The sequence below is a fragment of the Gossypium arboreum genome, chromosome 1, assembly GCF_025698485.1.
Source record: "Gossypium arboreum isolate Shixiya-1 chromosome 1, ASM2569848v2, whole genome shotgun sequence".
Lineage (NCBI taxonomy): Eukaryota > Viridiplantae > Streptophyta > Magnoliopsida > Malvales > Malvaceae > Gossypium > Gossypium arboreum.
In genome coordinates this window covers 58,858,757-58,871,551 of record NC_069070.1, presented here as the reverse complement: position 1 = coordinate 58,871,551, position 12,795 = coordinate 58,858,757, and the positions used below count along the sequence as shown (strand labels likewise).

The window sequence follows — 12,795 nt, the reverse complement described above, 5'->3', positions numbered from 1 at the left end:
TCAAATATATTGGGTCATATGGGATTCCCCCATTCTCTCGCTCGATCGAGATATCCTCTGTTTCGCCAAATAAGGCTTAGCCGATCTTATTACTATAAAATCAGCTTGAACAATAAAAACTTGACCCGATTTTAGGCGTGGTCCGCTTTTGGTTATACATGTGGCACAGGGGTTACATCCCGTACGAAACTTAATAGTATACCACTTCTACGAATAGCTCGTAATGCTGCATCTCTTCCGAGACCAGGACCCTTTATCATAACTTTCGCTCATTGCATTCCTTGGTCTACTACTGCTCGAATAGCATTTCCCGCTGCGGTTTGAGCAACAAAAGGGGTCCCCCTTCTGGTACCCTTGAATCCACAAGTGCCGGCGGAGGACCAAGAGATTACCCGACCCCGTACATCTGTAATAGCTCATCCAATGAATTTTGACTTAATTATATTATTCCATCGCTAAGATTCATTTGAAAAAATTGAAACCTTTCTTTATTTTGGTGCGAGGAACTTATCATGAATCCACTGATTTTTGTCACTTTCGTTATTGTTGCTGGGTTGGCTGTCGGGCTTGCTTCTATTGAATCTGGAGTTGGTCAAGGTACTGCTGCGGGCCAAGCTGTATTTCGACGTCTACGAGCTATATATCCCCGTTTAATTCTGGTCATTGAATAAAAGAAATTTTGATGAATAACTAATTCTTTCTTTCAGTTTTGTTGAAGGTCGTTCGAGCTTTTCCTGGGAGTATAGCATGGGTTACTTCAGCGCACATCACTTAGATGAACTCTAGAGAGTCGCATAGAAGGGAATGAAGAAATGGAATATGAAAGAGAATACAAAGAAATAAATGAAAAGGGATCGGCTTCTATTTGTCATCAGGTGAGATGAGTCTTGGTTATTTCTACCCTTGAACTCCTCTAGACCCGACTTTTTGTTGGGCCTTTCAACCAACTATTTTTATTTTAATCTTTTAATTAAATATGTATGAAGTATTACCATTCTTTTGAATGTGAGAAGCCGCAGTGTGAACAAATAAAAAGAAGAGGAAAGATAAGCAAATTTTGTCTTTTACTACATTATAATAGACACATTAGAATAGACTCTTTACTCGCTTTAAAAGAGAAAATAATAAAAATAAAATAAATAAAGAGAGGGTTTACTCTCGGATACCTAGCTAGATAAGTATGTATTATGTCGATCCATATCAATTAATTTGTAGAGTAGATACTCATACAAATTAATCATATGCCGAGAACGATTTGAACCGGTGACACGAGGATTTTCATCCTCTGCTCTACCAACTGAGCTATCCCGACCATTACCGACGATTATCCTCATAATACTAGATGACTTGGGTCTATGTTAATTAAAAATGAAAACAAAAAAAAAATGAAAAAGTATTAAATTAAAAGTCTCGAACAGAATTTCTTGGATCTTAAAAGGAAGACTTTGTAAATTTCCATATGAGTAATCATATGTATTATGAATCATTCAAATAGGTATTCCTTGCTCAAGAGATTTCTACGTATATCATATATATATCACATCACACTATATCACAAGACTTGTGATAAGAGAACAAAATTCGTTATGCTAGGATACGCTTGTAAAACGGCAAAGAATAGGATGAATGAGAAACATAAGGAACTTTGAACCACTAACAAAAGGGTAGGATAAAATAAATAGACAAAGAAACGGGCTTTTTGGGGTTGGGGATAGAGGACTTGAACCTCACGATTTTAAAGTCGACGGATTTTTCTCTTACTATAAATTTCATTGTTGTCGGTATTGATATTGACATGTAGAACAGACTCTATCTTTATTCTCGTCCGATTAATCAGCTTTTTCAAAAGATTTATCGACTATGGAGTGAATGATTTGATTAATGACTATTCTATTCAATTCTTTCTTCAACTTGGAATCGATTCACAACAATTCTTTTTATTTTTCATATTTTCATATAAATATAAATTGATATTGCATATAATAGAAATAAAAAAATACGGGTTCGGTTCGTCTTTTTGAGATAGTTTTTCATTAGTATACCTATAAAAAAATAGGTATATCTTGCATCCTTTCTAGAGTTTCGATATTCGATATAAGGATTCCTTTACCAACAATCAACCCCATTTGTTAGAATAGCTTCCATTGAGTCTCTGCACCTATCCTTTCCTTTTTTCTTATTCTCGCTTTCGAACTTTTGTTCATGTTTATTTTCGTAAAATAATAAAATAATAGGATTTGGCTCAGATTGCCCATTTTTCATTCCGGGGTTTCTCTGAATTTGAAAGTTATCACTTAGTAGGTTTCCATACCAAGGCTCAATCCAATTAAGTCCGTAGCGTCTACCAATTTCGCCATATCCCTTTTGTGTCTTGAGATTAGGATCTCATTAGGATGCCCTCCTACCCCTTTCTCCTCCTTTCCCCTTCTTTCATTTGTTTATTTTCTTTCATTTATTTATTTGCTTTCTTTTATGCTAAACCGTTGAATTTAGTAGATATAGATCTGATTCTTATATCGAAGGGTCTTTACCTATTTTCTTGTTTGTTTATCCGTCTTTCGTCTCTATCGGAGACCCATATTAATTTTTATTTGGTCCAATCAGAAAATATTTTATCATTTCTGTATTTGCAATTCAATATAGATGGGTATTCCATAACATATATATGTCCCTCTTAGACCCGTAATGATGTCTTAATCTGGAATGAGATACTCCCCGTTCTTCAACTCAACCTTCTCAGTCTTTATTGACTTAAGTTAAGGCTCTTTATTTTTTTCTTCAATGAACAGATATTCATCTAATTACTGATGAATCTCTATTGATGCTCTATTACATTGCTCTTTATGAGATGCTTTATAGACCTTACATATTGGAATCCTATATCATTTCATTGCTATTTCTGTTTCTCTCTTTCTCTCATCCTTCCTTCGGAACAAAACAATTAGAATAGAATTAGGCTCGGTCAACTGGAATGTGTATTATCCATATATTATCCATATAGGGGATCCTCCAGTTGAAAAGATCCATCGACCTGAGACGAAGAGAAAGGTCTATCTATTTTATTTAGTTATTCAGTTAAACCAATGATTTGTTATTGGAGCAGATAGCAACAACCATTTCATCCGACATGCGTATTTTTGATTTTCCAATGGATTTACATCTTTCATTAATGGAAATTTTGATGTAGTGAGTAATAGCTCGGTTGTTCATTGTTCAAGAATTCTTGTTTAGGCGTTCATACCATCCACACATAGTGTTTTGATCTAAGATTTCAATTCTTCCATGTTTCAAGAGTAGCATATTTTTTCATGGAGCTAAGGTCCAAAATATGGAAGAAACAGTGTTTCCACAACTCTACCACCTGTCAATTCCGCTCCACTTAATCCCTATTTCATGACCACATATCTTTCCGGCTAAGTAATGAGGGCGATTGTTTACAAAAACACAGTGTCTCGCAAAGTCGTAAGACCATGTATGGGGTGATGCCTGCCCAAATCTTAGGAAGGTCAAGGAAGTTGGTGACTGATGATGTGGAAGCCGTGCCAAAGCCTCGGTGAACGGCGGCCGTAACTATAACGGTCCTAAGGTAGCAAAATTCATTGTCGGGTAAGTTCTGACTCGCACGAAAGGTGTAACGATCGGGGCACTGTCTCGGTAGAGAGGCTCGGTGAAATAGACATGTCTATGAAGATGCGGACTACCCGCACCTAGACAGAAAGACCCTATGAAGCTTCACTGCTCCCAGGATTGGCTTTGGGCTTTTCTGCAGCTTAGGTGGAAGGCAAAGAAGGCCTCCTTCGGGGGCCCGAGCCATCGATGAGATACCATTCGGAAGAGCTAGAATTCTAACCTTGTGTCAAGACCTACGGGCCAAGGGACAGTCTCTGTAGACAGTTTTATGGGGTGTAGGCCTCCCAAAAGGTAACGGAGGCGTGCAAAGGTTTCCTCGGCCGGACGGAGATTGGCCTCGAGTGCAAAGGCGAAGGAGCTTGACTGCAAGACCCACCCGTCGGCGTGGATGAAAGTCGACCTTAGTGATCCGACGATGCCGAGTAGAAGGGCCATCGCTCAACGGATAAAAGTTACTCTAGGGATAACAAGTCGATCTTCCCAAGAGCTCACATCGACGGAAAGTTTGCACCTTGATGTCGGCTCTTCGCCACCGGAGTGTAGTATGTTCCAAGGGTTGGGCTGTTCGCCCATTAAAGCAAAGACGTGAGTGGGTTTAGAACCTCGTGAGACAGTTCGGTCCATATCCGGTGTGGGCGTTAAAGCATTGAGAGGACCTTTCCCTAGTACGAGAGGACTAGGAAGGACGACCTCTGTGTACCAGATTATCGTGCCCACGGTAAACGCTGGGTAGCCAAGTGCGGAGTGATAATCGCTGAAAGCATCTAAGTAGTAAGCCCACCCCAAGATGAGTGCTCTCCTATTCGACTTCCCAGAGCCTCCGTAGCACGACCAAGATGGCAAGGGTTCTCTGTCTCATGGGATCGAGTGATGAAGTTTTGAGAATTCAAGAGAAGGTCACGGTGAGACGAGCCGTTTATCATTACGATAGGTGTCAAGTGGAAGTACAGTGATGTATGCAATCGAGGCATCCTAATGCACAAGAGACTTGAACCTTGTTCCTACATGACTGATCAATTCGATCGGGCACTCGCCATCTATTTTCATTGTTCAACTCTTTGACAACACGAAAATCCATTGTTCAACTCTTTGACAACATGAAAAACCAAAAGCTCGCCTCCCTCTCTATCTATCCATGGGATGGAAGGGCGGAGGTCTTTGGTGTCCCTCCATCAAGAATTGAGGCCTCATAATCACTAGCCAATATGCTTTTCCTTTTCTCGCACGCTTTTCTTCGTTCATGGTTTGATATTCGGTGTCCTAGGCGTAGAGGAACAATACCAATCCGTCCCGAACTTGGTGGTTAAACTCATCTGCGGTGACGATCATCAGTAGGAGAGGTCTGCGGCAAAATAGCTCGACGCGGGATGATAAAAGCTTAACACCTCTCATTCTTATTACTTTTTCAATATGAAAAGTAATAAGAATGAAAAATAAAAAGGTCGTCTTATTCAAAACCCCAATTATGAAATCCTCTCTCCCACTTCACACCTCAAACGCACTGTTCTTATAGAGAGAAAAGGCACTTTCACATCTTCTTAACCCGAAATGGTGGGAGAGGAAAGGTTCCTTTTTTAGGGTACTCGGGCAGATGTAGTGGAGACGAGGTGGGGCCAGTAGCTCAGAGGATTAGAGCACGTGGCTACGAACCATGGTGTCGCGGGTTCGAATCCCTCCTCGCCCACAACCGGCCCAAAAGGAAGGACCTTTCCCTCTGATTGTCCATCTTTTTAATATAATCTATAAATATTTAATATAATCTTAATATAGACATCCTCCAGATTAATTGTAGGGGTGAAATCTTGATAGAATTCAAAAAGCGAGGAGTAAGTCCCAAGCCATAAAATAAGAAAAAAATACAAAATTCTCATGTTTATAGGATTAAACAAAGGGATTCGCAAATAAGAGTGCCAATGCTACAACCAGCCCATAAATTGTTAAAGCTTCCATAAAAGGCAAACTAAGCAATAAAGTACCTCGTATTTTCCCTCCGCCTCGGGTTGTCTCACGATACCTTCTACTGACTTACCCATGCAGCATACCTTGACCAACTCGTGTCCAATAGAAGCAAGCCCGACACCAACCCAAAGAAGAATAATGAAGCGAAATCGGTGGATTCATGATAAGTTCCTCGCACCAAAATAAAGAAATGGTTAATGATACAATCATCCAATGAATTTTGACTTAATTATATTATTCCATCGCTAAGATTCAACTCGCCAAGTAACTAAGAACTCCGAATGGAAGTGAGAAGATTATTGAACCGTCAAAACTATTTCGACATCTTTTTTTTAGGTCCTATCCACTAGATTTTTTTGAATCCGCACATACTTTGTTCTTCCCTTTCTTTTTTCCAACCCATTCTTTGCTTTGAATTCTTCGTTTTTGTCTTTATTTTATCTCTTTATTTGTTCAATTCAAAGCAAAGACGAAATAGAGGAACTTTTATTCTTCTATTGGAATACCTATCTAACTCCACAGTAGTAGGTTGGATTAGATATATTTTGAGTTCATATATAACTAGTCAATATGTTCGTATATAACTAGTCAATATCTAATATCCCATATACATGTGTTTCTTACATAACGTAAACCAACAATTCTAAAAATATGTCTTGATTTATTTTCTTACATTTTCTTATACAAACATAGGATTTCTTTAGATCACTTCAAATTGATACATTATTTGTATATCCACTAAATTAGAAAAGGGGTTTTCTCCATTGGGTTGAAAACAAGGGAAGGAGATATAGTAATTCAGAGAAATAATGATTCATAAAGTTACAAAATTGAAACTTAATGGGTTAGTTTCGACAATCCAGTTAAAGCTCTTATATATATGTGCTCCACAATCCGCTATAGTATAAATAGAAAAAAATTTCTTATTCTATTATATTCTATTATTTAATTATTTATTATTTATTATTATAAATTGAATATTATAAAATAACAAATTATTATAACACTAACATAACAAATACAAATGGGCGATGGGGAAAATAAGAATCCTCTCCCGAAAATGAAAAAAGATATTCAAAATTCAAAAAGTAAAACCTTTGTATCCTATTCGAGATAAACCAATTCAGATTACTCCAAATTTATTTGGCGTACAAAAACCTTTTGAATTCCCGTAGAAAGAGATTTGGCTAATGAAAAGCTTTCAAGGTCGCCTAATATCCTTTCTTTTTCCAAACATTTTTCGAATACGCTTTTTGATGTAGAAGTACGTTTTTTTGGAACTGCCATTCAAAAAAAAGTTATTCAGTGCTATAGCATATATAGAAATAGAAAAAGATAGACTAGAATCGACATCTCTTATGTCATGTCAATGACAATATAAAAATGGAATTGGGATCTGGATGGAATATAATGAAATAGAGCCACTTTGAGGTTCCCTATGAAATGAGGCATGGAACGGAGCCACTACGAAGAAGTTCCGGGGGTTACGAAGGAAACTTCGAGTTCATATTGGTCATGGGTTAATATTGGGAGGCTCATTACTTTAATTAGTCCCCGTGTTCCTCGAATGGATCTCTTAATTGTTGAGAGGGTTGCCCAAAAGCAGTATATAAGGCGTACCCAGTAAAACTTACAAGTAAACTAGATATAAAGATGGCGACTAAGGTTGTTGTTTCCATTATTATATAATTTCAAGATTCTATCATCAGCTATGGGTTCTAATCTAAGAGAAATTCTAGAGAATGTTTGCTACCCTGAGATTTTCTTGTCTTTCCTGACCGATAAGGAAAAAAAATTGGGTAAAAAAAAATGCCAATTTGGAGTTTTATCAACAATTTTCTTGTGTAGACGTCTTTTTTCAACCTACTCAAGTCCAAACCATCTATCCAATTGGTCAAGGAAGTTTTTCTAATGGTATGCCCCTAGGAATCTCTGGTACTTTCAACTTCATGATTGTATTCCAGGATGAACACAACATCCTTATGCATCCGTTTCACATGTTAGGCGTAGCCGGTGTATTCGGCGGCTACCGAATCGAACATGGCCATATGAGTTGATACCATCACTATGTATAGAAAGATATCGTGTGTGAACCTATAGGTCAATCTATTTATCTGTATATATAGATAGATGAAATGCATAATCTAGCATGCCTATTTGTGAACGTGAAATAAAAAAATCACCCTCGACCCCATGTCCGAATAAAAGCAGTTAAAGGGTTGGAACCTATAAAAATGGTATCTCCAATTATAGCCCCTCTGGGATGTAAAATATATCTCTTCTCACCATCCCCATAGTGTATGAGACAAATGTATGCATTTCGATTAGGGTTGTATTCTATGGTTACGATTCTACCATATATGTCTTTTTCATTTCGTCGAAAATCAATTTTACGGTATAGACGCTTATGACCTCCCCCTCTATCTATTATTGTATTTAGTTTATGTATTCATTTTTTTAGTAATTTCCTACTTTATTTTATTTTAATTTTATGCAATTTATATATTAATATTAAATTTATAGATTATAGATTTTCATTTTTTATTTATTTTTAGAATATTAAAAATTATTATTATATTATTGGTATTTCCAGTGGCGGACGGGTGAGTAACACGTAAGAACTCGCCCTTGGGAGGGAACAACAATTGAAACAGTTGCTAATACCCGTAGGTTGAGGAGCAAAGGAGGAATCCGCTTGAGGAGGGGCTCGCGTCTAATTAGCTAGTTGGTGAGGCAATAGCTTACCAAGGCGATGATCGTGAGCTGGTCTCGAGAGGATGATCAGCCACACTGGGACTAAGACACGCCCTGCACTCCTACGGGAGGCAAGAAGGGGGAATTTTCCGAATGGGCTAAAGCCTAACGGAGCAATGTCGCGTGGAGGTAGAAGGCCCACGAGTCGTGAACTTCTTTTCCTGGAGAAGAAGCAATGACGGTATCTGGGGAATAAGCATCGGCTAACTCTGTGCCAACAGCCGCTTCTCAATACCGACAACAATGAAATTTATAGTAAAAGGAAAATCCGTTGACTTTAAAAATCGTGAGGGTTTAAGTCCCTCTATCCCCAACCCCAAAAAGCCCGTTTGTTGTCTATTTATTTTATCCTACCCTTTTTGTTAGTGGTTCAAAGTTCATTATGTTTCTCATTCATCCTATTCTTTGCCGTTTTACAAGCGTATCCTAGCATAGCAGAATTTTGTTCTCTTATCACAAGTCTTGTGATATAGTGTGATGTGATATATATATGATATACGTAGAAATCTCTTGAGCAAGGAATACCTATTTGAATGATTCATAATACATATGATTACTTATATGGAAATTTACAAAGTGACCGGCGGTATCTTGACCCTTAACTATTAGGGCGTTGTAAATATTAGGCATCTTGCCCGGGGAAAAGGCTACATCCAGTACTGGACCGATGATTTGAGAAATACGCCCTAGATTTTCTTTTTCAAGCGTGGAAACTCCAGGAACAGAAGTAGTAGGATTTATTTTCATAATAAAGTGAAATATGTCAATTTCTTTTTCCAAAATTATCTAATACAAAATAAATCTTCGACAGGAGGTTGATCGGTTAATTCAATAAGAAATGGGGGTTAGCGCTCGATTTCGTTGGTCCCATCCAATTCAAGTGCATGCAATTGGATTGTTTCCTTATTCAATGAAGGAATTTTTAAGTTCAACCAACCTATTTTCAAAATAGGAAGTGGATAAATAAAAATTTTGGGAGAGTCTTTCATTTGTCCATCATTATAGGCAACACCATCCATATTATCTATGGAATTCGAACCCAAACTCTATTTATGATTCCTTATTTCTATCTCATTAGCCTTGTTTCAATTTCATTTCATATTTTATTTTAGCATATCGATTTTTTTTTACTTTACGTCCAACCTCTCCCCTTTTTTCCATCTATATTCCCTTTTTTTTCATTTCGGGGTAATTACGCTGTTTTCACATCTAGGATTTACATATACAACATATATTATTGTTAAGGGTGAATTTCTTATTTTATTGAGCTTATAATATATAATTTATATTAGATGTTAGAATATTAATTCTATTATATATTTATCTATTCTATTATATATATTCTAATATATATTAGTATTATTTTTATATTATTTATCTATTTCTTATCTATTTCTATTTCATTTATTTCATTTGCATTTAGAATTTTGATTCAAAAAAAGTAAGGAATTATAAACTTGAAAAACACGGATCGGGTTGCGCCATACATATGAAAGAATATAGAATAATGATGTATTTGGCGAATCAAATACCATGGTCTAATAAGGAACCTTCGGATTCGTTGATAATTTTCGAAAGATTTCTTGAAAAGGTTTCATTAACTCCTCATTTATATCGAGTAGACCTTGTTGTTGCGAGAATTCTTAATTCATGAGTTGTAGGGAGGGACTTATGTCACCACAAACAGAGACTAAAGCAAGTGTTGGATTCAAAGTCGGTGTTAAAGAGTATAAATTGACTTATTATACTCCCGAATATGAAGTCAAAGATACTGATATCTTGGTAGCCTTCCGAGTAACTCCTCAACCCGGAGTTCACTTTGAGAAGCAGGGGCATGTAGCTGCTGAATCTTCTCTTGGTACATGGACAACCGTAGAACCGATGGGCTTACCAGCCTTGATCATTACAAAGGGCGATGCTACGACATTGAGCCCGTTCATGGAGAAGAAGATCAATATATATGTTATGTAGCTTACCCTTTAGACCTTTTTGAAGAAGGTTCATTACTAACATGTTTACTTCCATTGTGGGTAATGTATTTGGGTTCAAAGCCTGCGCGCTCTACGCCTAGAGGATCTGCGAGTCCCTACCGCTTATATTAAAACTTTTCAAGGCCCACCTCATGGCATCCAAAGTTGAAAGAGATAAATTGAACAAGTATGGTCGCCCCTATTAGGATGTACTATTAAACCTAAATTGGGGTTATCCGCTAAGAACTACGGTAGAGCAGTTTATGAATGTCTACGTGGCGGGCTTGATTTTACCAAAGATGATGAGAATGTGAACTCCCAACCATTTATGCGCTGGAGAGACAGTTTCTTATTTTGTGCCGAACCAATTTATAAATCACAATATACTTCTAATGTCAAATCAGGATCAACTAGGACAGAAATAAAGCATTGGGTCGAACTCTTCTTTGGTGTCAAGGTAATAGCTATGAATAGTCATCGACTCCCCGGAAAGGGTAGAAGAATGGGACCTATTATGGGACATACAATGCATTACAGGTGTATGATCATTACGCTTCAACCGGGTTATTCTATTCCACCTCTTAGAACGAAAAGAACTTAATTCTCTTTCTCTGAAAATATAGAAAAAGGGGGTCTGCGCACCAATATCTGCCATAAAAGGTCCAAGCCATAATAGATGAGAAGCTATACGACTCAACTCCAACATAATTACTCTGATATAGCTGGCCCTTTTAGGGACTTGAATATTCCCCAACTGTTCTGGTCCATTTACGGTTATTGCTTCCGTGAACATAGTGGCTAAATAATCCCAACGCGTTACATAAGGCAAATATTGTTTAATTGTTCAGTTTTCCGCAATTTTTTCCATTCCTCTGTGTAAATAACCTAATATTGGTTCACAGTCAACAACATCTTCACCATCTAGAGTAACGATGAGACGAAGAACACCATGCATTGATGGGTGGTGAGGCCCCATATTGACTATCATAAGGTCTTTTTTCGTAGTGATAGATTCATAAGTTTTTCCTCGATTCATTCTTACATGAATTGTTGAAAACAAAAACAGTACATCAAAATGAAAATCTAATAAATCGACTAATTCAAAATTTGCAAATTAACGATTTTTTGATTCCTAATATCCAACTCACCAATTAATTCTTTATAACGTATTTTATTTGTCTTTGATAAATAAGATAGCGATGTTGACGTTTTCCTAGAATTTTACGTAGACCTCTCGAGATAAATAGTCTTTTTTGTGCAATTCCAAATGTGAAGTAAGTCTTCGTATCTTATTGGTGAAACTAACTATTTGAAATTCAACAGACCCCCTATTTTCTTCTTTTTTATCTTGAAAAATAACTGAGATGAATGAATTTTTTACCATAAAACCAAAAAATTTCCCCCTTTTTTTGAATGTGAATTTTACTAATTAGTAATAATAATACCAGTCATTTTGATATACACGATGATTTTAAGTTCGTTATGAACTTTATCATTTTTTTTCAAATAAAATTAATCAATCCGGGTCATATAAGCAAAAAATCTCAAATATCCTTCATCATGAGACATATAATTGTCACTATAAATAAGAACAAAAATTCCAACAGTAGTGATTAATATTGACATAATAGAGGTAAGTGAATCAATAAAGTAGCCAAACTCGAAAGAAAAATCATTATTGATGGTCCAAGACCATACATATTGATAAATAGAACTTCCATTTATTTGCTGAATAGACAGATCGAGCAAAAAAATCATTACTATACTTAACAATAAAATATTGGGAAAAGCCCACATACGACGAAGATTTTTTGTTGCCGTTCGAAAAAGTAGGAGTCCCATTCCTATTCTACTCTAGGGATAATTTTTTTCGCTATCTTTTTTCGAGAACCGCCTAAAATTCTAACTAAAAAAATGAAATGATTTTTCATTATCTCAATTGAAGTAATGAGCCTCCCAATGGATTTGGTTAGACAATGTATGGTTGGTAAACAGGGATCGATTTTTTAGCAAGGTACGGAATGTATCGTCAAATATTCAATATGATTCCACAAGATCTAGTTTCGCTCAAGTAACGGATTCTCGCCAATTGAAAGGATCTTCGATCAATCCGAGATCGTTTCGATTCCATTAGTAATGAGGATTCGAATATCACACATTGATCAATCAAAGAGAGATTCAACAACTAAAAGAAAGATCGATTCTTTGGGATCCTCCCTTTCTTCAAACGGAACGAATGGAGATAGAATCAGACCGATTCCCTAAGTGCCTTTCTGGATATTCCTCAATGTCTCGGCTATTCACGGAACGTTAGAAGCGGATGAATAATCATCTGCTTCCGAAAGAAATCAAAGTATTTCTTGGGAATCCTACAAGATCCATTCGTTCTTTTTTATTCTTTTTAGATTCATTGCTACAAATATGGATTATTGAAAAAAAAAAAAAGACATGTATTTGGATATTTCCTTTCAACTACAATAAT

At 36.6% G+C, this 12,795-nt stretch overlaps 2 pseudogenes; one reads left to right on the top strand and one right to left on the bottom strand.

The window, feature by feature from the left end:
• Nucleotides 1-3,391: 3,391 nt before the first annotated feature.
• On the bottom strand, nucleotides 3,392-4,943 carry LOC128280370 (uncharacterized; annotated as a pseudogene).
• A 4,991-nt stretch (nucleotides 4,944-9,934) lies between these two features.
• On the top strand, nucleotides 9,935-10,914 carry LOC128280368 (ribulose bisphosphate carboxylase large chain-like; annotated as a pseudogene).
• Nucleotides 10,915-12,795: the final 1,881 nt, after the last annotated feature.